General features: G+C 41.5%; 1 protein-coding gene across 1 annotated transcript in view; it reads right to left on the reverse strand.

Annotated features, from left to right (window-relative positions):
- Hs3st4 (heparan sulfate-glucosamine 3-sulfotransferase 4) overlaps positions 1-23,230 on the reverse strand; it is a 416,918-nt gene that overhangs the window by 255,623 nt on the left and 138,065 nt on the right. The gene's annotated exons all lie outside the window — the stretch shown is intronic.

Here is a 23,230-nt window from a genome sequence, read left to right on the forward strand (position 1 = left end):
AAAAGACAACCTCTTTTGCAAGAACACTCTTTAAGATTCACTGTAAATGAATTTAACCAAGGGGTTTGCATATCTACTCCCTAAGAATGAAGTGGGAAGATGAAAAGAAATAAATAGATTAGGAAGATCAAAAAGAACCATCTAGAAACAAAGCCACAGCTGTAAGGAAAGGTGGAAATAAAAACGAAAAAAGCCAGGTTCAACAGACTTAACAAAAACTAGGGTTGACATCACCAAACACAGATTTGGATAACTCTACATAACCATTTATCCTGTTGCACACAGAATTTGACTTCAGGTAAATTAAAAATTCAAAGCAATTAGAGAATAATACACGATAATAGTTTTATAATGTTGGGGCAATATTAAGTTTGAAACAATGTGAATTCTCAATCAGAGGAAATATTCCAAAGGAGATACTGACTGATTTGACAGTGTCTAATCTAAAACATCTGTCTGACAAAGATACTGTAAAAATAGTCCCACAACAGTTCAAGTAGGTAGCCTTACAAGTGAAGTTGTGTGACCCTTCAAAGACCTTTAAAAGAAGAGAAAGAATAACATGTTTTAAAAACGGAAAACATGAATAAGAAATCCCGAAAATGTAAATAACAGATACTTGCAGGTTTGCATGAGTGTATTAGTTATGGGAGAGAGCTGCCATCTCACTACCGTTCACAGCTTGGTAGCTTCTGCTTCTGTCCAGTTCCCAGAGGGTCTAGAGACAGATCTTCTCTACTGTTTTGATTCAGTATTCTTTGATTATTTATGCCTTTCTACTATATTTGTTCTTTGTTTTCTAGGATGTTTTTGTTACTAACCTTATTCATATAAATTTGGGGGAATTTTTAGACATTCGAAAAGTAAAATGTCCACTTTTGTGTTTGTACTAGATTCCTAGGGCTGCTATTTAAAAGTCGACAAACTGAGTGACTTCACGTGACAACAATTTATTATCTCACAGTTCTGGAGGCTAAAGGTATAAATCAAGATATCAGCAGGACCAGACTCCCTGTAGTGTGCTGGGATGGAATTCCTCTCTCTCTCTCTGCTTCTTCCTGGCTCTGGTAGCCCAAGAGTTCTTGGCTTATGGCAACATCATTTCAATCAGTGCCTCCATCTTCAGACAGCCTCTGGTGTCCCTATGTTCTCTGTCTCTACACGGCCCTGTTCTCTGTGACTCTGTCCTTATGAAGATCTCAGATGTGAAGGCTGCCTGCTTTGTTCCCATATGAGCCGGAGTAATTACAACTACACGGATCTTCTTTTCCGATAAGGGCATATTCTGGGATGCCAGAGGAAAGGACTTCAATAAATACATCCCTGAAAACAGTTTATACACAGAGACTAGGGCAAACCTTCGAGAAATGTTGAGTACAGGATCCAACCTCAAGTTGATTGTGTGCTATATAAATCCACTCATATGACATTCTCAGAGGACTGGACTACACGGGCTGAAAACAGTATTTGTCAAGGGCTATTGGGAAGGTGTACCATAAAGACAGAGCACAAAAGATAGGTTATTTGGGGAGGAATGGATCTCAGAGAATTTCTAGGTTCATAAGGCAATGGTCACATGACTCTATATGTGCTTCAGTTCTTAGAGCTGTGTATAGGTTGGCCATCTCTAATTCAAAAGACCTAAAATCTGAACTACCCTAACACTAAATGGAAATCATGGTCTCACTATGAGTACAGGCTGCCCCAAAACTTCTGCCTCAGCAGAAGAATAACAATGGTTCTACCAGACTGCTCAACCAAAGTCCTAAATTTATTGACCTGTGTTATCTATCTAGTAGGGATAATGAATAAAAAGCCTAGCACTGTGAATGGGAGTGTTTGGGCATGGAGCTGTTGGCCAGTGAAGTCTCATAAGTTCCCCAAATTACAGGCTACTCTCAATGATGCTGGTTACCTTACAGAACTTGAAGATAAGGCTCTGTTGCTGAAGACACCACTTATGCAAGTCATATCGTGGGGAATGCAAACTGGTACTTATTTGGAATTTCATCCCTACTAGTTATCTTGAAAAGTGCTGGAAGGAGCTATGCAAGCTCCCAGAGGAACAAAGTAATTTTTAGTCTTACCCAGCTATAAACAGTGTGGGCAATAATAATGGCCATCCTTGCAAGACCTGCCCACTAGTGCCATAGTGGCATGGACGTCATAGGAGTAACCACCCTCTTTCTGACTGAATTTAAGTCCTGCTACATAAGTTGAAAACCATACCTGGCAACATTACTAGGGCCAAGAACCTATGGCTAGACAGGTCATAGGCTCTAGGGAAAAACCTACTACGATCACCCTATAAAACAGACAATATTCTAAACCAGCTCATAATGATTCATCATTAGACATATAAATTAGTACACCTCTCAACCCTCATCAAAAAAGCTTCTTTTTTGATTAACACAGAGACCCATAACTAGTAAAAGTACAAGCAATTAAGAGTTTGGAATGATAATCTCTAAATGGCACCTCTGTATGATAGCCCCTCATCTCAAGGCTCAGGGATCATTGTGGAAGTGGGTGGCAGAAAGGGTCTAAGAGTCAGAGACTGTGGATGAACACAAGGAAATGATGCTTTCCAGACAAAACAAGGCAGCTCTGCATATAAACTCATAGCAGTTAGAACAGAAGGTGCGAGACCTGTGTAAACTCAAACCAGGAAGGGAGCTAGGCATGAAGTTCAACCCCTAGAAGAAGAGCTATTGGCAACTGATGGCTGTTGGCAAAAGGAGTGTCAGTTTTCTTTAAGGTTGTGGCCCTTGGGAGGCTGACAAAGCTCCAGTAGAAGGCCACAAGAGTAAATGGGCAGCACAAACTGCACTTGCTTTTCCTGTTGTTGCTGTTTTATTGGTTTTATTAGCTTTGTTCTAAGAGGACACAAATTTGGGATGGTAAAGAAGGGAGAGTTGACCTGGGAGGAGGGTGAAAATAATCAAAATACACTGTATGAAATTCTCAAAGAACTAAAGGAAAGTGGGGGAGAACTTAAAATCCTAAACATTTTGAGTGATAATGTAACACACAAGCAGAAATTCTGATGATGTGTGTGCCTGAGCTAGCATTGCCCATGTTCACAAGTGGCTCAGTGCACCCACACTAGCCTTATTTCAGCCAAAAAAGCACTAGACAATATTGTATGAGGTTACATTTAAGATATATGCACAGTCATACATGAAACAGAAATAAACGTCAAGCTTAGACTTGAATCCTGCCACCAAAATATCCATTATGAATTTGAAATATTCCAGAAACAAAAAAGCTAAGATACACAACATTTGCAGTCTCAACCATTTCAATCTACACTTTTATATAAAAAAGTAATAGAAATAAAATAAAGCACACCATAGGCTAGCGTTCCTAGGGGTTCAGATGTCACAGTTTTGATGTCTGCAAGCCAACCAAATATTTCGACTAAAATCCTACCCTGTTATTTCTGCCTCAAGGAAATCAGCTCCAAGCAGACACTAGCATATTCCCAGTTTGTGTGTGCTGTCTTGATTGGACGGCCCCTCCCCGTTGAGAACTGAAATTTGGCATTGCCACTCATCACATGCCACACAACTGATGATTACACAGGCAACCCTACAAAGTCATAGAATCTTGAAAAAAAAATTATCAGAGAGTGAGCAATCCTGGTGTAATTAACTTAGCTCAGACCTCAGTCCCATAGCTACAGACACATCTGTAATGCCCTGGTCCTTCCTTTCCTGTAAGGATGATCACAGCTTGCACCATTCCATGATCATATCATTGTGCTCTTTGCATTTCAGAACACTCAGCATATACAAACACTGAGTATTTCTTGTTGATTCAGTTCGTGAAAGAAATGTCTGTCCAAGGCAATGTATAATTTTGATGCAATTTTCTCTTGGGTTCTCAAATTGCAGACTCTGAACAATTTCTGCCCTTAATATAACAAAAATTCCTCAAGCTCTAAGAAAATGCCACTATGCTGTATACAAACAATAACCATAATGAATATGATAAGAAACACCTACACTACCTGGGGTATATTTCTTACTCTTAATATAAGCATATTATGCTTAAATGAGATGGCTAGAACCTCTCTCCCATGATCCAATGTGACATTTATGTTGGTCAAATAACTGAGAGGCTCTTACAAAAGAGGCATACTTCAGAAAGTCTTAGTCATCTTGAGCAGGGTCAGATGAGGCAAGGCCACTGGTGAGATGGGCTACAAAGCCTAAGAATGGCTTCTGGGCCCACTGTCTGGGCCTCATTCATAATGTGCAGCACCATTTCCTGTCTCTGGAATCCCGAGGAAATGACTGACCTCTGATTCACCACTGCCTCCTCTGCACAATGAGTATAGAAACAGTAATGGCTTCGGCTAGTTTGGAGACTTGATGGCTCTGCTCAGCAAATGAAGATCTACACATACATATGCCACTGCCATCATTTTGAAGGCGACAGACCATTTTGGGTTTAAATGCAATCTGGCATAATCAGTTTTAATAGATAAAGGAAACCAAGTTCTTGCTTTGCTGTGCAAAGTAGGGAAGAGGGGGTTCCTAGGAACGCTGGGCAGGACTGGATTTTCTCTTCATCATGAGCTGTATGGGTCAGGGTGATCAAAGATTGAGTGGCATGTAGCATGAATCTTGATACATAGAGGACTTCACCAATTACAATTAACGATAAAAATGTTGAGGCTCTGTGCGTCAAACACACAAAAGTGTCAGCATGCAATGTGTCACTGCGGTTAGGAAAAACAACCAGACTCTGGACAATGCAAAGCCTTCCCTGTATAAAGGTGAGCAGAGAGAAGCCAGTCTTTGGAGAGGGTTGGGAGAGCAAAGGAAGGCAGAAACTCCAGGAGCAATTCATGCATTTCAAAGGAAAGCAAGTCCAAGAGGAAACAAAGAGGAAGAAGAAAGAAGCCAGTAAAGGAGGGTGTGGGCGATGGGTTCCATTTGTCATATAGACTGGCTGTTTGGCTAATTCTAAGAATCTAGCCTTATCTTACTGAACTAAAAGGACATGATTCAAATCCCAGTTCTACCAGCCACTTCCCTAGCTTTGTATGATGAGTCCTTTAAGATCCCTAATTGTTAACTCTCTCTTCTAAAACATTAGATAATATAGAACTCATTTATGGTGCCATTGTTGAAGGTATAAAATAGAAGAATATCCAATACCTAGTCCTTAGCTACCCAGCATTGTAACTAACTCATTATTCCTCTTTTAATAAAATGCCCATTGTAATTTTTATTGTTTTTATTGAGCTATATGTATTATTCCCCACTCCCCTCATCCTTCTACTCTCATCCATGACCCCTATGCTCCCAATTTACTCAAAAGATCTTGTCTTGTTCTCCTTCCTATGTAGATCCATGTATGTCTCTCTTAGGATTTTCTCAGTTGTATAGGTTAGCCATCAGAGAAACGCAAATCGAAACAACTCTGAGATTCCATATTACACTTGTCAGAATGGCCAAGATCAAAAACACTGATGAGAGCTTACGCTGGGGAGAATGTAGGGTAAGGGAAATGAACACCTCTGCATTTCTGGTGGGAGTGCAAGCTGGAACAGCCCCATTGGATGTCAGTGTGGCGATTTCTCAGAAAATTAGGAAACAACCTTTTTCAAGACCCAGTAATACCACTTTGGGGTATATATCCAAAGGATGCTCAATTGTGCCAAAAGGACATGTGCTCAACTATGTTGATAGTAGTATTATTCATAATAACCAGAACACAGAAACAACCTAGATGCCCCTTAACCAAACAATGGATGAAGAAAATGTGGTACATTTACATAATGGATTACTACTTAGCAGTAAAAAAATAATGACATCTTGAAAACTTCAGGCAAATGAATGGATCTAAAAAACACCATATTGAGTGAGGTAACTCAGATCCAGAAGGAAAAATATAATATGTTCTCACTCATAAGTGGCTTTTAGACATAAAGCAAAGACATTCCCACTGTATTTATCACTAAGAAATCAGCAGTCACCATCAATAGCACAGCAGAATGGCCACTTTTGGAGGCGTGGCCACATAGAGCCACTTCCTGGCTCTTTACAAGGTGCATCACGTTTCATGCATCTGGGCCCCACATATGACTTTTGTTCCTGAGAGTGGTACTTCCTCGCCCCACTCTCCCCTACTTAGGTGCTAGCTCTGGCCAGGTTTTCTTTCAAGGGAGAATGTGTGTGGGTCACCTCTGGTCACTAGAATGTGCAAGGGTGGGGGTGGCAGATCAAAAAGGGCAGACTCCAGAGCATCTAGAATAGAGGACAGTAGGGAAATCATTTAGAAAAGAAGAGCTCATCAGTTGGAGGCAGAAGCGGACAGAGTGGGGGTAGGTGGAGCCTACTCTGCAGCACTTCCTAAGTGTGCATGCTCACAGAGACAAGCAATGGGAAAGAGCCCTGACTCCATAAAACACGGCCTCCTCCCTGTGATCAAGGATGGAAAGCAAACAACAAACACAAAGCCAACAACCTGGGCACAGGGCCCAACCTGTCAGTCATCTGCATAGAAAAGCAAGCCTATAGTCTAAATCCCCAACGGAACCCACAGCCCATACAGGAATATAATGCAGTGCTTATTAATGGCTCAATTCTTAGCCATCTTTCATTTCCCTTGGAATACTTTTCCTTGGGTGAACTTTTCTTAAACTTTTAGAAACTCCAACCACTAAAGTTTGGAAATAAATAGAAAATTTCGAGAAAGAAAGAAAAACCCTGGGTTGATTCCCCAAGACTCTGGAATGGGCAAATACACAGCATCTATCTCCCTTTGCACAAAACTAATGCTTTCTTGTGCAAATCTGTTCTTGTTCATCCTTCCTGGCCTTACTCCCCTTGACCTCCAATGCTAAATGGTTTTCAGACACAATAAAGAGCTAAGGAAGTTCCCAGAAGGAACAGTGCCTTCTTGCCACTCTTGTGACTGGGTATGAAAAGTCCTTTCCCTTTCCACTCGGCAAGTCCCCATATTCTGGAGGGATGACCTCAGACACTGAGTCTCCACAGAATGAAGAATGGCAGTTGTAGGGAGATGGGTCAGTGGATGTGCTGAGTGCCAGAGTTTAGATGCCCAGAACCCATCTAAATCTGACTGCTTTAGCACCCTCTGTAACCCTTGCATGCCTTCTGCAAGATGTGAGGCAGGGACAGTTGGCCGGGCATGTGGCCCTGTGAGGAGCAACACCCGAGCTTATGCCATGACATGTATATACTCACACAGACTCACACATGTGTAAACACACACACACACACTCAAATAATTCAGAGTTCCATGGAGTAGGTGACAAGTATCCTGCTCAAGACTCACAGATCACAACTCCTATAGAAAGAACAGTTTTAATAATGACAATTTAGCTCAACTGGATTGCTTATTATCAATACTTCAGTCTACACAAATATACATATGTGTATCTATACCTGCATAGATATTATATTAGTCCAATTTTTTGCTAATAACAGAATGCTACAAACTAAGTGAATTTTAAAGGTGGAAGGTTTACTTTGGTTCCAGTTCTAGAGAAACAGGGTCAAGGACCCACCTGTCTATAGATGTCCTTACTTACAGAGTCCTCACGTGATGCAGCCAGTCACATGGTCAGAGGGGCGTGTCTCTCTTTTCTGATAAAGCTGTCAACATTTCATCACAGCAGCTCCCCACTTACCTAATTCTAATGGCTCTCCCAAGGCTCCACTTCCCAACAATGCCATCACATAGAGCTTCGAGCTTCTCAGTGTCTTAAAATGGGTATCGTAAAATTCAACACATGAACCCTTGGGGCGCATTTATACCATATCCAAACCATACCATACATCAAAAACTGGAACGTGCTTATTAGGTCATAAAGAAAAATCTTAGTAAATTCCTAAGAGAACAGAGTGTTTAAAGGTACATAAAGAAAATAAAGTGGTAAATGTAGACATTACAAACACCACAAAACTACCCATTTGGAGATTTAAAATGGCTTCTAAATAACGTGTGGGCTACATGGAAATTTAAACCTGAAGTTACGACTTGTTTGGAAGGGAAGAACGGGAGCAGAGCAGCACACATCTAAACTATGCAGGGCAGCCGTCCTCTGAAGCAGAGCTGTAATATTAGACCGTGGTATTAGAAAAGAGAGAGAAGAATGAAAATGGATGGCCTGAATATTCAACCCAGGGAGCCTGGGAAAAGAACACTTAAAAAATAAAAAAGCCCAAAGAAATTAAAAAGAAAAAATAAATAAAGCTAAGAGCAGAAATAAATAAAATGGAAAACAAAAGAGAAACGGGTCTTGCTAGAGATAAAATGAAAAGTTAGCTTTGTCAGAAGAAGCAATAAAACACAACAAACTTCTGAGCCTGCAGATCAAGGGATAAAGAGCCAGATCACAGTGTTACAGATGATAAAGAAACATCTCTACAAAGGTGCCACGCTTTACTCTCTCTATAAATTTACAGAGATAAATCTGAAAACCTAAATAGATTAGTATGAAGAATGCTTAAATTACTAATGCAAGCTTAAAGTGGGAGGAAAGGGAGCTGGCATGGAACTCTCCCGAGTGGCCAGCACAGAGGGTTTAATAATGGAGACCTGTCTTCCTGTCACAGGTGAACAACCCAATGAAACTATTTCAGGACACTGGGAAATGGTTCAAAACTCCCCAAAGCAAACCAAAGACTAACATAAAACCGACACAAAACTAAAGTGTGTTTCACCACAAATATTTATTCTCAAAAGAACACGGGAATTTAGAACTTAAACACAAATGCCAACATTGAGCAATAATAAAACAATGATTTCATTTTAGAAGCATTTTCACCCTCGATACAAGAAAAAATAAAAACGTCTTCTTAGTAATGACGTAACAATAGCCCGCTGCTGTTTTTCAAAGTCACCACCTTCATTAAACGAAAGGGAAGCTTTAAACAAAACTCTATGTGTTTACTAAATTATGAAAGCTCTGGAAAATACCTGCCTCAATCACTAAGAAAAGAAAGAAAAAAAACCCATGTTAAGCTTTTTTAAAGTTATTTTTAAGCAAGCAATTTTATTTCTGATAAAGGATATGAAGCTCAAATCTATAAATATCTCAATAACAATTACCATTCAAATTATAATAAAATTTGATTATTATTAATATTCAAATTATTTTTACTATTCCGGACATTGTAGAATTCTTTTGAAATGTTCATTAGTGCCTTGCTCACACATATGTGTGTATACACACACACACACACACACACACACACACACACATATATATATATATCCTGAAGAAGCCAGAAGAGGGCACTAGATCCTCGGGGACTGGACTTACACATGGTTGTAAAACACTATGGGGTGCTGGGAGTTGAACCTCAATCTTCTGTGAAAGGAGCCAGTGCTTTTAACTGCTGAGCCATCTCTCCATTCTCACCACTATAGTTTCAAAGACTGAAAGTTAGTAAAATAATAAAGAAAACCACAAATTGTCATTATTTGCACAGGTTGTAATATTCTACTATCCCCAAAATTGGTAAAAATCAACTTACTCTTAACAAATGAGTAAGTTACTAAATTGACTGTCTGAGAAAAAAATCAATATCTATTCTGAACACTGCCGAGAATTTATAATGAGGGGAAATCTCAGCAATGCGAATAAATAAATACATGCAATGTCTGGTCATAAACAGAACAAAGTGGGTGAGAAGAACAGCTGAAACATTCAGAAGTCCATAAACAAACCAAATGACACACCATGTTCCTTGATTTGTGAACAAGTGTCTTCATCTACGGCCTCAGGGCTATCCACTAAGACTCTCAATTTAATGCTTTAGTGAAATTTAAACCCTGAAAAACAAACATGACGTAAGATACTCCAAGTCCCCAGCCCCCAACACAATCTGGAGCTGAGGGATGGGAGAGTGGGCAGGAGGTCTGCCTTCCTCCTGGTTCGCATCACAAGCTGCCAGAAGCTGCAGCCATTGAGAGAATGTGGCTTGGAGAGAGAGATGAATGAGTGGACAGTTCAGCTCTCCTGAGTCTGGCACAAGGAGAGTGATGCTAGGAAAAGTCACGATCCAGGGAAGGGGAATGAAAAGCAAGTCCCACGGTGAGACAAAGTAGAATTAAATACAGATTAACTTTAATTTTTTTTTTAAATCAAAACTAGGAACACATTTGAGGGGATTGGAGATGTCTTCGTAGTTAAGAGAACATACTGCTCTTAGAGGAGCCAAGTCTGGGAATCAGCATCCACGTCAGGCGCCTTGCTAGGGTGTCTAATGCCTTGGACTTCAGAGGCACTGCACTCAGGTGCACAGACACACACACACACACACACAATTTAAAATAAAAATAAATCTTAAGAAAGAATACATTCTAAATCTATTCTCTCTAAAATTGTAAATATTAGGGAGTGAAAGATACTGACAGCAAACGGGGGGAGGCAAATGAAGCTGCAAAGAGCACCATGTATTAATGACAAAACAGTGAGCAGGAGTAGCCAGGCCTTCCAACACCTCTCAATCTCATTTCTGCCCCCATTGCATGCATTGAAAAGTTCCCTGCAGGTTCTGAAAAAAAAAAACTTTATGTTTCTGATCAAACAAAAGCTATAAAGCCAACATACCCAGGACATATGTCACCAGCCCCGATATTCACTGTTCAAGAGGAAGTAGCTGAGAGACTTAGAAAGCCCCAGGGCTGACTGGCCTTAGCCTATGAACAAATGCCAATAGTGTCCTGACTCTAGACTTGTGTGTAAGAAAACTAAACCCTTATCTGCCAAGTCACTGTTAAACTTGTTTCTGTTCCTTGATTGGATTGGCACTACATCCACTCTCTAGCAATACTTTTAAGAGCATAATATAACTCCAGCATAAGAGGCTGAGGCAGGATTATGAGTTCAAGACCAGCTTGGGCTCTTGAGACCTAAACAAACAAACATCAAAAACAACAGGGGCTGGAGGCTCAATGGATAAAGACACCTGTCGTGCCAGTGTGGGGACCAAATCTGAATGCCCAGCACTCACATAAAAAGCCAGACATGTCTCCTCATACCTGTAACCCTAGCACTATGATGGGTAGAGAAAGGAGGATGGCTGGGACTTGCTGGCTGTCAATCAAGCGCCAGGCTAAGTGAGGAACCATGTCTCAAAAGAATGAGGAAGAGTGATAGAGCAGGACCTTGGGCTCTGTCCGGGCATGTGTGCCCACAGACACACATGTGCATATACCATATACATACATGGTGGGGGACAAGCTGAGAAAGGACAAACAGTAAAGAGGAGTCTCTTCAGCCTTCAGTTAGGCAGCAATACAAAGAGTAAATGCCCCGTGCCAGCAGAAAGGGGACCCTTGCCATTATCATATGAGATCCCTAAGCACCTGTATTTTCAAGATCTATTTTTCAGCAGTAATCAATCATCATTTTAAGTGGGTCTTTCCTTTCCCCCAGTTTTATTCACTTGTTAGACTTCATGAGTCAACTTCCCCTCACTTTCATAAATATACCTGGGGAAATCAGTGGAGGGAGGAAAAGCTTAACTCAGTTACAGGGTTTCACTTCAAGGCAGGCTCCACTGCTCTGTGGCCAAGAGAAAGTAGAGAATCATAACAGATGGGTACGGCAGAGTGGGCTACCCACCTTCCAGCAGATACGAAAGACAGAAGAAGGGAAGGGGGAAAGAGAGGTGGGGGAAAGGGACTGGAGACAAGATAGATAGAAGCTTTTATCTCAGTGACCTGCCTCTTCCAACAAGCCCCCAATGCCTGATGACCCGATCAGATCAGGACACACCAATACATTAGCAATGGCTGAGGTTAACACCCTCACTTCTTTCAAAATTTGTATTACATTTTATTTGTTTAGTGTAGAGCTGTATATGTTTGGGAATGCACATGTTACCGTACATACGGTAGTCAGAGGACAACTTTTAGAACTCTGTTCCTTCCATCAGCCATGTTGGTCCTAGAGATTAAATTCAGGTACTCAGCCTTGGTGGTAAGCACCTGTACCCATTGAGACATTTTGTTGGAACCCCCCCCCCCAAAAAAAACCCACTTATCAACAGAACTACCAGCTTGGCACTAAGCCTTCAACCCACAAGTCAAACCTGTCTTCATTTTTAAAATGTGTGTGTGTGTGTGTGTGTCTAAAGATATATATTCAAAGATGCTCAGTGTTGGATTTGCATATATACATATAGGTATATGTATGTCTGTAAGATCATCAGATTATAAAATGGGGGGCAGAAATATTTTAAGAGCCAGAGAATCAGGAAAGTTTTCAGAAGCTAAACCCATTAAGTCTCACCAACATGACTGCCTAAACATGAGCTGAACAAGGACAACAACAACAGACATACTAAGATGGATGGGGAAATCCCATGTGGCCTCAACACTACATGAAGAACTACAGGCAACTAAAACAGGATGAGACTGGGAAATGTAGTCCTCTAGGGAAGAGTTATACAATACCTGAGAACATCCATACAAGTAATATTATACAGACTGAGCCGGGTGTGTTTATGTGTGTGTGTGCATACACCATAAATTTATGTGCATGTAACAATAATTAATGAAAAAGAATCTAATAATTTGAAAGAAGGCAAGGAGAGGTGTCTAGGAGGGTTTGGAGAGAAGAAAGAGAAGGGGAAAGTTATGTAATTACATTATAATCTCAAAAATAAAAAAACAAATTTTCAAAGATATGCTGCTTTTGAAATGTAAGGTTTTAGACATATTGGTTCTCAGTAAATAATTTCTGAGTGAACAGAAATGAATTTCTAGCTGAATGAGTGGTCCCAATTTTGTTTAACAAATAGCAAACCCATAAACATAATTTTCGAAAGCATAGACAACAGTATCAGAGGATGGACACTCAGGCGTTAAAAATGCCGATGCCTCAGGAGAATGTTGATGAACTAGGACGGGTATGCAACGGGCCTGTTCTGTGTTAACATTTCTGTGTCATTTAAATGTTTTGATAAACATGTATTCACTGGGGGATTTTTAAACTAAATACATGGAAATCTGCCTTACATGTTAGGCAGCTGGGAGCTGTTAATAAAGCTCATCTATAGCGACAGAAAGCTCACACAGAAGCAAACTACTGTCGACTGCTTCAAGAATGCCAGCTATAAACTCCAGGAGCCTGGGCCAGCTTGAGAAGGGCTATTCAAAACCCATTAAAGTGAGGCTCAAGCCATGTCAAGGCGATCACCTTGCATCGAATAGTCACTTTCTCGGGACGGTAATGTAGTTCAAGCCTTACATGTTAATCAGGTACCTGTGCACGCCACTGCTGCAAGTTGCCATGTGGGCAACTGAACCCAATAACAGCCATGACCGCAAGAATGAACCAGATTAGGGTCATTAAATGTAGATAATCATTAGACAGACCCTGACGTGCTATTTCCAAACTCTCCACCAAAGAAACTGAGCTGGTGGAGTAGCGTGTCACAAACACAGTCTCCCCACCATGAGCCACACCTCGCAACGTTCACACCCAATCAGCTCCTCGCTTTTGGCGCTGTACCGGCTCTAGGCCGCAGCTTTGAGCAACAGTATGATGTGGAAGTGGTGCAGGTTTATGGTCAGTTCATAAACATTGCAGCTTTCGCCTTTGAAATCAGCTGCCCTATGGAAACAGCAAGTGGCCAAGACCACCTCACTATGAGAATATGGAGAAAGTTCACGTGGGAGAGGGGATCTTCAAAAGACACCTTCCAGAGGAACGTCTACATGCCAGCAGCATGAGTAAGTGCTAGGGCTCTGGAGGTTGCCACAGGAACTGCCTAAGAATCCACAAATAAAGTCAGATCTGCTGAGTCAACGTGCAGAGCTTTAGGAGGTAATAAAGGGTCATTCAACTCTCTAGGTTTGGGGTAAATCATATGCAGCAGTTGATAAATGGAACAATACCCTGATTTCCAAGAAGAAATTGGTCCCAGGGAGGGACTAATGGAAGCTGTGTTGTGGAGGCATAGGGAAGGAAGTACCAGCCTGCTTGTGGAGACCTGTAAGTGACTCAGATGACTAGACACAGAGCTCTCTCTTTATATGCTAATTTCCTGAAATGTACTACCTCAGAGAAGATGGTATTATTACCTTATTTCAGAGGTGAAGATATTGAGGTTTCAGAGAATCATAGCATCTAGTTGAAGATCACATGACTTAGTAAACACTGGAGCCAAGGTGCTTTGAAGTTACTGACTCACCTGGGGAAGAGCATCCGAAGACTGCATCATCGTAATCAGCTACTCATAAAAGGATGCTAATCTCCATGAGTTGCAATAAATATGGATAAATAAAGATGCTGATTTCTAGAATTCTAGTGTTGAAATCACAGTTCATTGACTTCCTTATGAGGCTATTAATATAGCACAAACCCAAAGAAAGGATTCCAAATTGATCAATTAATCTACTGGGCACCTGAGATATGTGCCCCAGGAAGAAAAAATGAAAGCACAGCTGCTGCCTTCAGAAATATCATAGTCAATGGCAGGGAAGAGAAAAATCAGAGTAGAGTGTGATTCTTCCCTAAATCTATACAAAGAAGTGTTTTAAGGACAGGTTGGATGAAGCCTCTGCTGTTCGAGTGTATCAGTAATTAGCCTGTATCTTGACATAAGCTCAGCTCTTTCCATGCAAAATGATTAGATTTGTATATTAGCACTACAAGTGCTTCACTGAACCCACAAGAAGTGGTCCACAGCACCATGTGTAATTTATAAATCTAAGCCAAGGCTTCAAGACTCCCTAAGGTGACCTTTTCCTCAACAAAAGGCAACCTCATCCGAGCCACTTGCCTGCACGGTGGAAAGAGCAGACTCTGCAGCTGGACTTGCCATATGACGGAGAGTCCAAAATGTCAAGGAGCCATTGACTCCCAAGTCTGTGCCAATGCAGAGCAAATATGGGTTCTTGCCGTGGTGGAGCTGGGCTCAGCCCCAAAGTGCCAGATGGTCCTGAGTGCTCAAGAATAAAGCCATCTGCAGAATGACGCCTTCCACGGCTGTTACAATTTGTACTGATTACCAGCCTCCATCAGAATGCCTTTAGGATGCTTATCCACCAATAATCCTGCCCCCTTCGTTACAGCTCTGAATTGAGGACCACAGTTTTGGTTATAAGAACAGGGACAAGCATATTGAATAAATATTCCCCATGCCACCCACTGATGCATGTCCTGATCTCCTTTATCCCACCTCCATAGGAACCTCACAGACAAACGGATGACTTAGACCCTGTTAGGAACACAATGGCCTGTGTGACATTGACCCGAGCTTTGAATTAGAGCTGAGGGATTAAAACATTACAAAGAATTAAGTACAAATTTTATTTGGCCAACTATGATTCCTAACCCCCTCCCCAACACACACACAAATCTGACTTGACCACAAATGGCTCATGAACTGAATTGGGCACAAGTTCAACCATGTACAAATATTTGGGCGCAGCCTGCAAACATAACGTTTCTGTTATTTATTTAAACCAAGCTGAAAAGATGAGTGACAGTTTGCAGAAGTATGTTCACTAGGTACTATTCTCTACTGAATCAATTTTGGCCCTAGTAGGTTGATACATTATTTCTTTGCAGCACTCAAAGCATTAAGGTACTCATAAAATGAGTTAATGACCCATTTTAAAATGCCCTTTATGGGAATAAAAAAAAAACACTTTTCTATTCTACAAAACTGACATTACATTATCTTTACCATTATAATATGATAGAATCTGCTAACATGGAAGCCCTGGGCAGTTTCGAAGTTACATGGTGACCAGTCATCTATTTGTTATTGCTGTATTTTTTTATTTTCATTTTTTAAAAAATGAGATTCTACAAACTGTCAAGATTCTATCCTGACTCCATGGGTTCCCATTATGTGGTAAAGCTCATGGATTACAACTGACAGCTTCCTGAGATGGTTCAAGGGAATCTCTGCAGCAATAATCCAAGTTCTCTATTAGCTATTGGCATCACCTGGCTTCTCAGAAATGTGGCTTTCCATTGATCAGCATGCATGGTGTTACTTCACCATCAATTTGGACACAGCCACAGCAGAGAGACGCTGCATAGTGCAACTACTTCTCCTGCAGTCTCTTCTCCACTTACACTTTCTTCTTTAAAACCATTAGTGGTGGGCTTTTGTAGTCAGAGGACTGACCCTGCCTTTTAAGCCCAAGTACGGTCCCGTATAAAGTTGCACATGCTCTATGGTTTTTGTGACCCTTGCTGATAAAATCAGATATGTTTCCAGGAGGAACATGTTAAGGGCATTACACTCTGCTTGAACCCCCTTATGGTTGACTAGACTCCCATTCCAACAATTTGTCTCAAAGTAAACTTTGAAGGGCTGTGCACATGGTCAAGGAGTCCCTTGTGTCTCTATACACTGAAATGCAGCACAACACACCAGATCCTTCTCCTTTGTAACCCAGGTGGAGAAGCAGTGCTCACTAGCACTGCTGGGCAGAGAACTGGAGTGGACTGGAGTGGAGTTTGCCTTTCCCAGAGAACCCTTCATCATGACCGGCCGAGAAAGCACAGCTAATTTTTCTAAAGGAATAAAATTATGCAAAAAAATCTTTTTAAAAAATGGAGAGAATCGAGTAACAATTTTATTTTTTGCCTATGAGTGACAGTGTGTGATTTCTTTGCCAATCAAGCAGAGTGTCACCTGCAGAAAGGGAAGTGGTTTTCCTTTGTGTGGTTTTATACGGTGCCCTGATCCTATCAGACGTTTCTTCCCCAACAGCTACATTAATAATGAAGTTATATGTTCCCTGCATTCCATAGTACATCAGGTCTTTTCTGAGAGGTTAATCTTTAAAGACTATTTAAAAGGCTCGATACCAATGCAGATATAGACAGAAGCTGGATTTATGCTTGATACTTGCATTTCAAAGCCTTCTAAGGCAGGTTGATTCCTACACTGTAGCTAGTCTTTAGAGCACAGCGGTGGCTGATACCTGACACTTCAAAATGAGTGGGTCCCTTAACCTGCTAGATCCCCCCACTCCACCAAAGGCCTAATTTCACAGTGCCAAGGCCAATTTGGTTCTGTTTTATTTATGTAGAACAGTGACACCTAGTGGTCAGGAACCAAATCACAAAACAGAATTCTCTAGTGACAACACCCTCCCTTCCCTGGGATTAGAACAAAAAGAGCCCCTTAAGGGGTTAACCCTCTTCTTGGATGAGCAATGAGGCACTCAGTGGTATATCTTGAAGAATAACATCAGTGAGCTAGACTGCTCAAAATTCCCTCGACAAAGGCAGACCCAGAATCCTGCCCAAGGGTGGGAGGATCCACAGAAAATGTGGAAGGTGTTGGTGTCTTAAGGATGAAGCGGGAGCTGAATGGAACCAGCACAGCTTCTGAGTAGTCAACGGAGAACACGTGAGACCTGTCCAAAGGCTGTGCACTAAGTGACATGCTAAGAAAGTTGTATCGAATAACAAAGATGGAAAATGAGCTGCAAAGATGAATCACAATCAAATACTCTCTCTGCACTGTCTTTAGCCTGTGAATGGAGAGCTCAGAATTGTTACCCTTCCCTTTTGTTACGTGTGTCTGACAAAAGAGGAGAGATGAGGGAGGGAGGGAGGGAGGGAGGGAGGGAGGGAGGGAGGGAGAGAGAGGGGGGGAGAGAAAGAGAGAAAGGAGAGAGAGAGAGAGAGAGAGAGAGAGAGAGAGAGAGAGAGAGAGAGAGAGAGAGAATATGAAATCAGGCCAGATGGGTACTTCTGTGAAGTCTACATCAGATAAGATGTAGCTAAGGCAGCCTTTAGCAAACTGGATACAGGTAAACCATGGGAGTAACACAGTTGCTATCCAGTGTTCAAAGTTACTCCTCCATTACCACTGCCATTTAGAATGGGTGAAGCCAAAGCACAGTGCACAGAGAGATAGTAGCAGTGCAGAACGATAGTAACTTAGGCTCCAGGACCTTCCTCCTTCCCACCTTGCTCTACCTTGTAAAAAGTTGGTTAAGTCTGAGCAAAGGACTTCATTGAATCAGAGAGACAAGTCAGAACCAGCCTACAATGATTCTGTTACACAGAGGGTGCCTGTCCTTACAAGCCCCCTTCAGTGGGTGGGCCTGAGAAGTCACGTGGCCCTTTACATAGTTGCAAAGAGGCACAAAGCTCTTGCCTTCCCTAAGGACATTGTATTCTTATAAATTTAGCTTGTTACATGACAAAGCTCTCTTCCTCTGCTCATTCCTCTCCATTCTTTTTTATGTCTCTTAATATAACAAGTTTATTTTTACTAATTATTTTAAACATATTCATTTCTGCGGTTCAGAGCAAAGAAAATCTGATACATATAAGTTGATAATCAAATCAAGAGCACAACAATTTTGTACGTATACATTGAACTATCACACTATCTCCCCTAAATATGCATGACTCTTATGGTTTAATACAAATTATATTTTTAAAGACAGGTTATTGCTTTGTCATCATGGTGGCTTCAATTTGCTATGGAGCCCAGGTTGACCAGGAACTTATGACCATCTACCTGAGCTCCACAAATTCTGGGATTAAGATGTGTGCCGGTATGCCTGGCTGAAGAAAAACATTGTAACATTCTTCAGGTGATGAGAAAATGATAAATAGGTCCAGGTCTTTTAAAGAACAAGAGTCTCTCATATTTTAAGAGTTCCTGGGAGATGTCTGAACTAATTACTTCTTTTTACACATTCTTTCATTAACACCATTAATTTAAATCTAAGACTAACCATATTCACGGGCAGGCCTCATGCCCTAGAGGTGGGAGATTTGTGATTTTTTTCTTTTCTTTTTTCTTTTTTTGTCTTGCTAGTTGTTTATTTGGTTTTTCTTTTGTTCAGGGGAGTTGCTGATTTCAGAAAAAGAAAATATGAAGCTGGGTGGTAAAGAGATGGGAAGGAGCTATGAGGAGCTGTGGGAGGGAAAAGAATATGATCATTATCTCTTCTATGAATGTTTCTAATAAGTTAAAAACAGTAAAGAAGTCTAGAGCCATAACAGTAGCCTTCCTAGTCTCTGGTTCATTCCAAATAAGAGAACAGCAGAAGACAAGCACAGGCTCACCTGCTCACAGACTCACCTGCTCACAGTCTCACCTGCTCACAGTCTCTCCTGCTCATAGACTCACCGCTCACAGTCTCACCTGCTCACAGTCTCATCTGCTCACCTGTTCACCTGCTCACAGGCTCACCTGCTCACAGGCTCACCTGCTCACAGGCTCACCTGCTCACAGGCTCACCTGCTCACAGTCTCACCTGTTCACAAGTTCACCTGCTCACAGTCTCACCTGCTCACAGACTCACCTGCTCACAGGCTCACCTGCTCACAGTCTCACCTGCTCACCTGTTCACAAGTTCACCTGCTCACAGTCTCAACTGCTCACAGACTCACCTGCTCACAGGCTCACCTGCTCACAGTCTCACCTGCTCACAGACTCACCTGCTCACAGGCTCACCTGTGGGGTTGATCAGTATCTGCTATCTGAACCGATGGAAAGTGAAAGATATCCAATGACCTTTTTGAACCCAACAATATTGTGAAGGGAAATATCTTTGCTATCCCTGGTTCTTCAAATGAAGTCAGCTAAGAAGGAATCCAGATGTCAAGAATTATACATTGTTTTATTCTGGGTCTAGTGTAATTCAGCATTTACAGTCCATGTCACCTCTGGGCCTGGATCACCTCCCTCCATAACAGTTTTTCTTTGCTGTGTTGACAAACATATCATCCCAACTGTCACTTAAGCACCCAGTTCAAAGTCTACTGTTATTTTAGCACCATATTGTCAAACAGGTGGATTTATAAATGTGTTACCTGAAGGAAACATTCCTCCAAATAGCAGAAGCAGAGACTTTATTTATTTATAATTATTTGTTAGATTTGTACAAATGTTCCTGTTGCTAGAAAGCCTCTGGCTAAATACAAATTAAAACACTTTTGAATGTAGTGAAACAGCAGTGGCATCATTTTAATTACCCATTGGGGGACGCCAGGCAGCAGAGATGTATTCATTTCCTTCTTTGCTTGGATAATGTGACTGCCTGCTTAGGGATATGAGCCTCCTGTCTGCCTGTTGATGACACAGGCTGCCTGGCCACATCATCCATCTTTATGTGATTCCAGCATTCAAGTGCACCCAGCGCATGGGCAGAGGGCCAAAAATGGACAAAAGCACAAGAGAAATTCATTTTATCATGCTTTGGGGGGGGGGGGTCACAGGACCTATCGTCCCTTCATCGAACACCTGGTATTATTTATTAGGGCATGTTATTCTCTTCCCCTTTGAAGGCTTTATAGGAAAATCATTCTGAGTCTACGTCCCGAACCACAAGACACCAGTTTTCTTTCCTCTTTTGACTTCTGATTGCCCTGCTCATTAGACTCATGGACATAAACAAGCTCTTTAATGTCTCACATGGGACACCACAGGATCACTAAAGTGGGTGCAAGATACTTTTCCCTGTTAAGGACTCAGGGTATGGTGTTGAGTATATGGTAGGCAACTTGATTTTTGTTCATCATCAATCACTAAAAAGGATTAATACCCACGCTCACTGATAGTTACTTTGAGGATACCATGTGGGAGACAATACTTCAAAATATATACAGAATGCACAAATACAAAACCACGAAAGAACATTCCGGCTGCCTTCTAGCTTGTGTTGAGAACTGAATGATACACACCACGAGGTAATGTACCCCCAGCTCTCCCACTGCCAGGTGACACTTCGCAAGCATTTGGGAGCCTTGATGTTCAAACAACGACAGGGAAAGGAAAGTGGCTCTGGAGAAGAAAATCTTCTTTAAAAAAATTAATAGATGATTGTGTACTTTACATACGCAAGGCTGATATAGTTGAACCAATATAGTAGTCACTCTGCTGAAGAACAGGAAAGTACATAAAACTGAGTAGGTAGGGAGGATCTGGGAGGAGTTGGGAGGCGGAAAAACGGCCAAAATACACTGTATGAAAAAGTTAAGTAAAATCTATCTAATAATAATAATCATAATCGTGTGATGGTGATGAAGCCTTTGGTGGAGCTTCTCCTGATACATCCCAGCCCCTCCTAGTTCCTCTACATACAGATGTCTCTAAACATGTCACAATACATGCATCCCTTACACTTGTGATGGTTAGCCTTGTCAACCTGGCAGAATCTAGAACTACCTGGAAGATGTGCCTTTGGGCATGCTTGTAGGCAGTTATCATGATTACGTTAATTGACGTGGGATGATCCATCTTATGGATGGAAGACAAGTGAGGGATCCTAGACTGTATAAAAGGAAGGCTATTCGAGCACATACATCCATCCTCTCTGCTTCCTGACTGCAGGCACCACATGCCCTGCTGCTCCAAGCTCCCCCACCTTTGATTTCACCTCCATGATGGATTGTACTCTGAACTGTGAGCCAAAATAAACCATTTCCCCCTTAAGTTGCTTTCTTGGGCGTATCTTAGCATATAAACCAAAGTAGCTAAAACTGTATCACTTGTATGTTTGAAAATGATACTACAGATGGTATTATATGGCATGGACTTTGAGCAGCTTTGTTTTCCTTTAATTTAGAGTTTCATACATGTACCTAATGTATGACCCCTCTTGAAATGTTTCTTAAATGTAACCAAGACAGGATAAGGTCTTGTTTAGTTCTGAACAAGACGACACTGGATGAACACAACACCACAGTTCACCAGTAATGGACATAAGATGGCTCCATCTAACTACCTTTCATTATCTTTGAGTGCTTCAACATTAAGAGTTTCTCTTGGTTAGTAGTTCTTATCCGGGTCTCTTGAAATAAACAAGACCTTCTAAGATGACAATAAACATCACAGCTTTCTGATTCAGTAAGTCTGAGACGAGGATTCAAAGCACTTGCACTTACAGCAAGGTCCCTGGCTGCTCCAGTTTGGATATGGTTGCCCACTCAGACACTCACCTGAAGTCTAGCGTGTGTTGAGAGATGAGGTTTGCTAGTCAGACCTTCTGTCTCTGTGACAGAATGTTTGTCATAACAGCCCACGAGGACGAAGGACACATTTTGTCCCAAATGTTCAGAAGTTTCAGTGGACCACAGTGGCTATGTTGATTCTGAATTTGAAGAGAGGGGTAATATCATGACGGTAAGGGCATAAGGCAAAGGCTATTCACCCCAAGGCAGATAGGAAATGGATTGAGGAGATGGTACCTGGGACCAGGTATGACCTTTGAAGGCCCATGTCTGTGGCCTACTTCTTCCAACTAGTCCCACTTTATGATGCATCCTGTATCTTCAAATAAAAAAATATCCACCAGCTCTGGGGACCAAATCGTGGGAGGCTTAGAAGGCTGTTTCATATCCAAGGTATGTCATGGGTTTTACAAGAGCACTTGGGTTGTTGAGGGCTTAACACCTTTCTGCAGGGACTAGGTTCAAGCTCTCTATAGTTAGGGCAAGTTTGTTCTTTCTGTACTGGAGTTACCATGAGAATGGGTTGTTGTGATGTTGAGCATCATGTTCTATCTGTTGTGTTCACACACTTTCCCCTCTACCTTCTACCATGTGATCAGACACTTCCTAGAACCATGCTTTTGGCTCTAGAGGATGAGACAAAATTAAATCTTCTTTACAAATAATCCAGCCTTGGACATTTTGTTTATAGCAACAGAAAACAAACCAAGACACAGTTGATGCTGTCTAGAGCAATTCTGTGGTGACCACTCTGTGGTGACCCTGTTAGAGAGGAAGGGTGTTTTATAAAGGACAAACACTCAGAGCTTTACCAAATACCATCGAATCCTTTTGCCAGGCAGCTGAACTGGAAATTTTAGGAGCTCCATTCGCTAAATTGTTACCCACCCTACAAAAGCATATTTTTTAAAGTTGCTACTTAGTCTTCCCCACTAGGAAATAATCTCTTTCATGCTCATCTGACACAGCACACAGCATACTGGGAAGGCTATAATGAGCGGGTGAATGCTTGGCAAGGTGTCTGAGTTCCTCTGAAGCATCCTGACCCCGGGGATGGAAAAGATTTGGGTCTGTGAGCAAAGAACTAAAATTCCTTCTATAAACAGGATTGCTAGGTGATCCAACTTATTAATTTCTTACAATATAAGCTCTTTTGCTCCCAGCCATTCTCTGCACATCCAAAGTGGAGGTCGTTCTCTCTTCTCTCTCTCTCTCTCTCTCTCTCTCTCTCTCTCTCTCTCTCTCTCTCTCGTCACATGACAGGAGCAGCAATCCTACCAGGGT

The sequence above is a fragment of the Chionomys nivalis genome, chromosome 8, assembly GCF_950005125.1.
Source record: "Chionomys nivalis chromosome 8, mChiNiv1.1, whole genome shotgun sequence".
Classification (NCBI taxonomy): Eukaryota; Metazoa; Chordata; class Mammalia; order Rodentia; family Cricetidae; genus Chionomys; species Chionomys nivalis.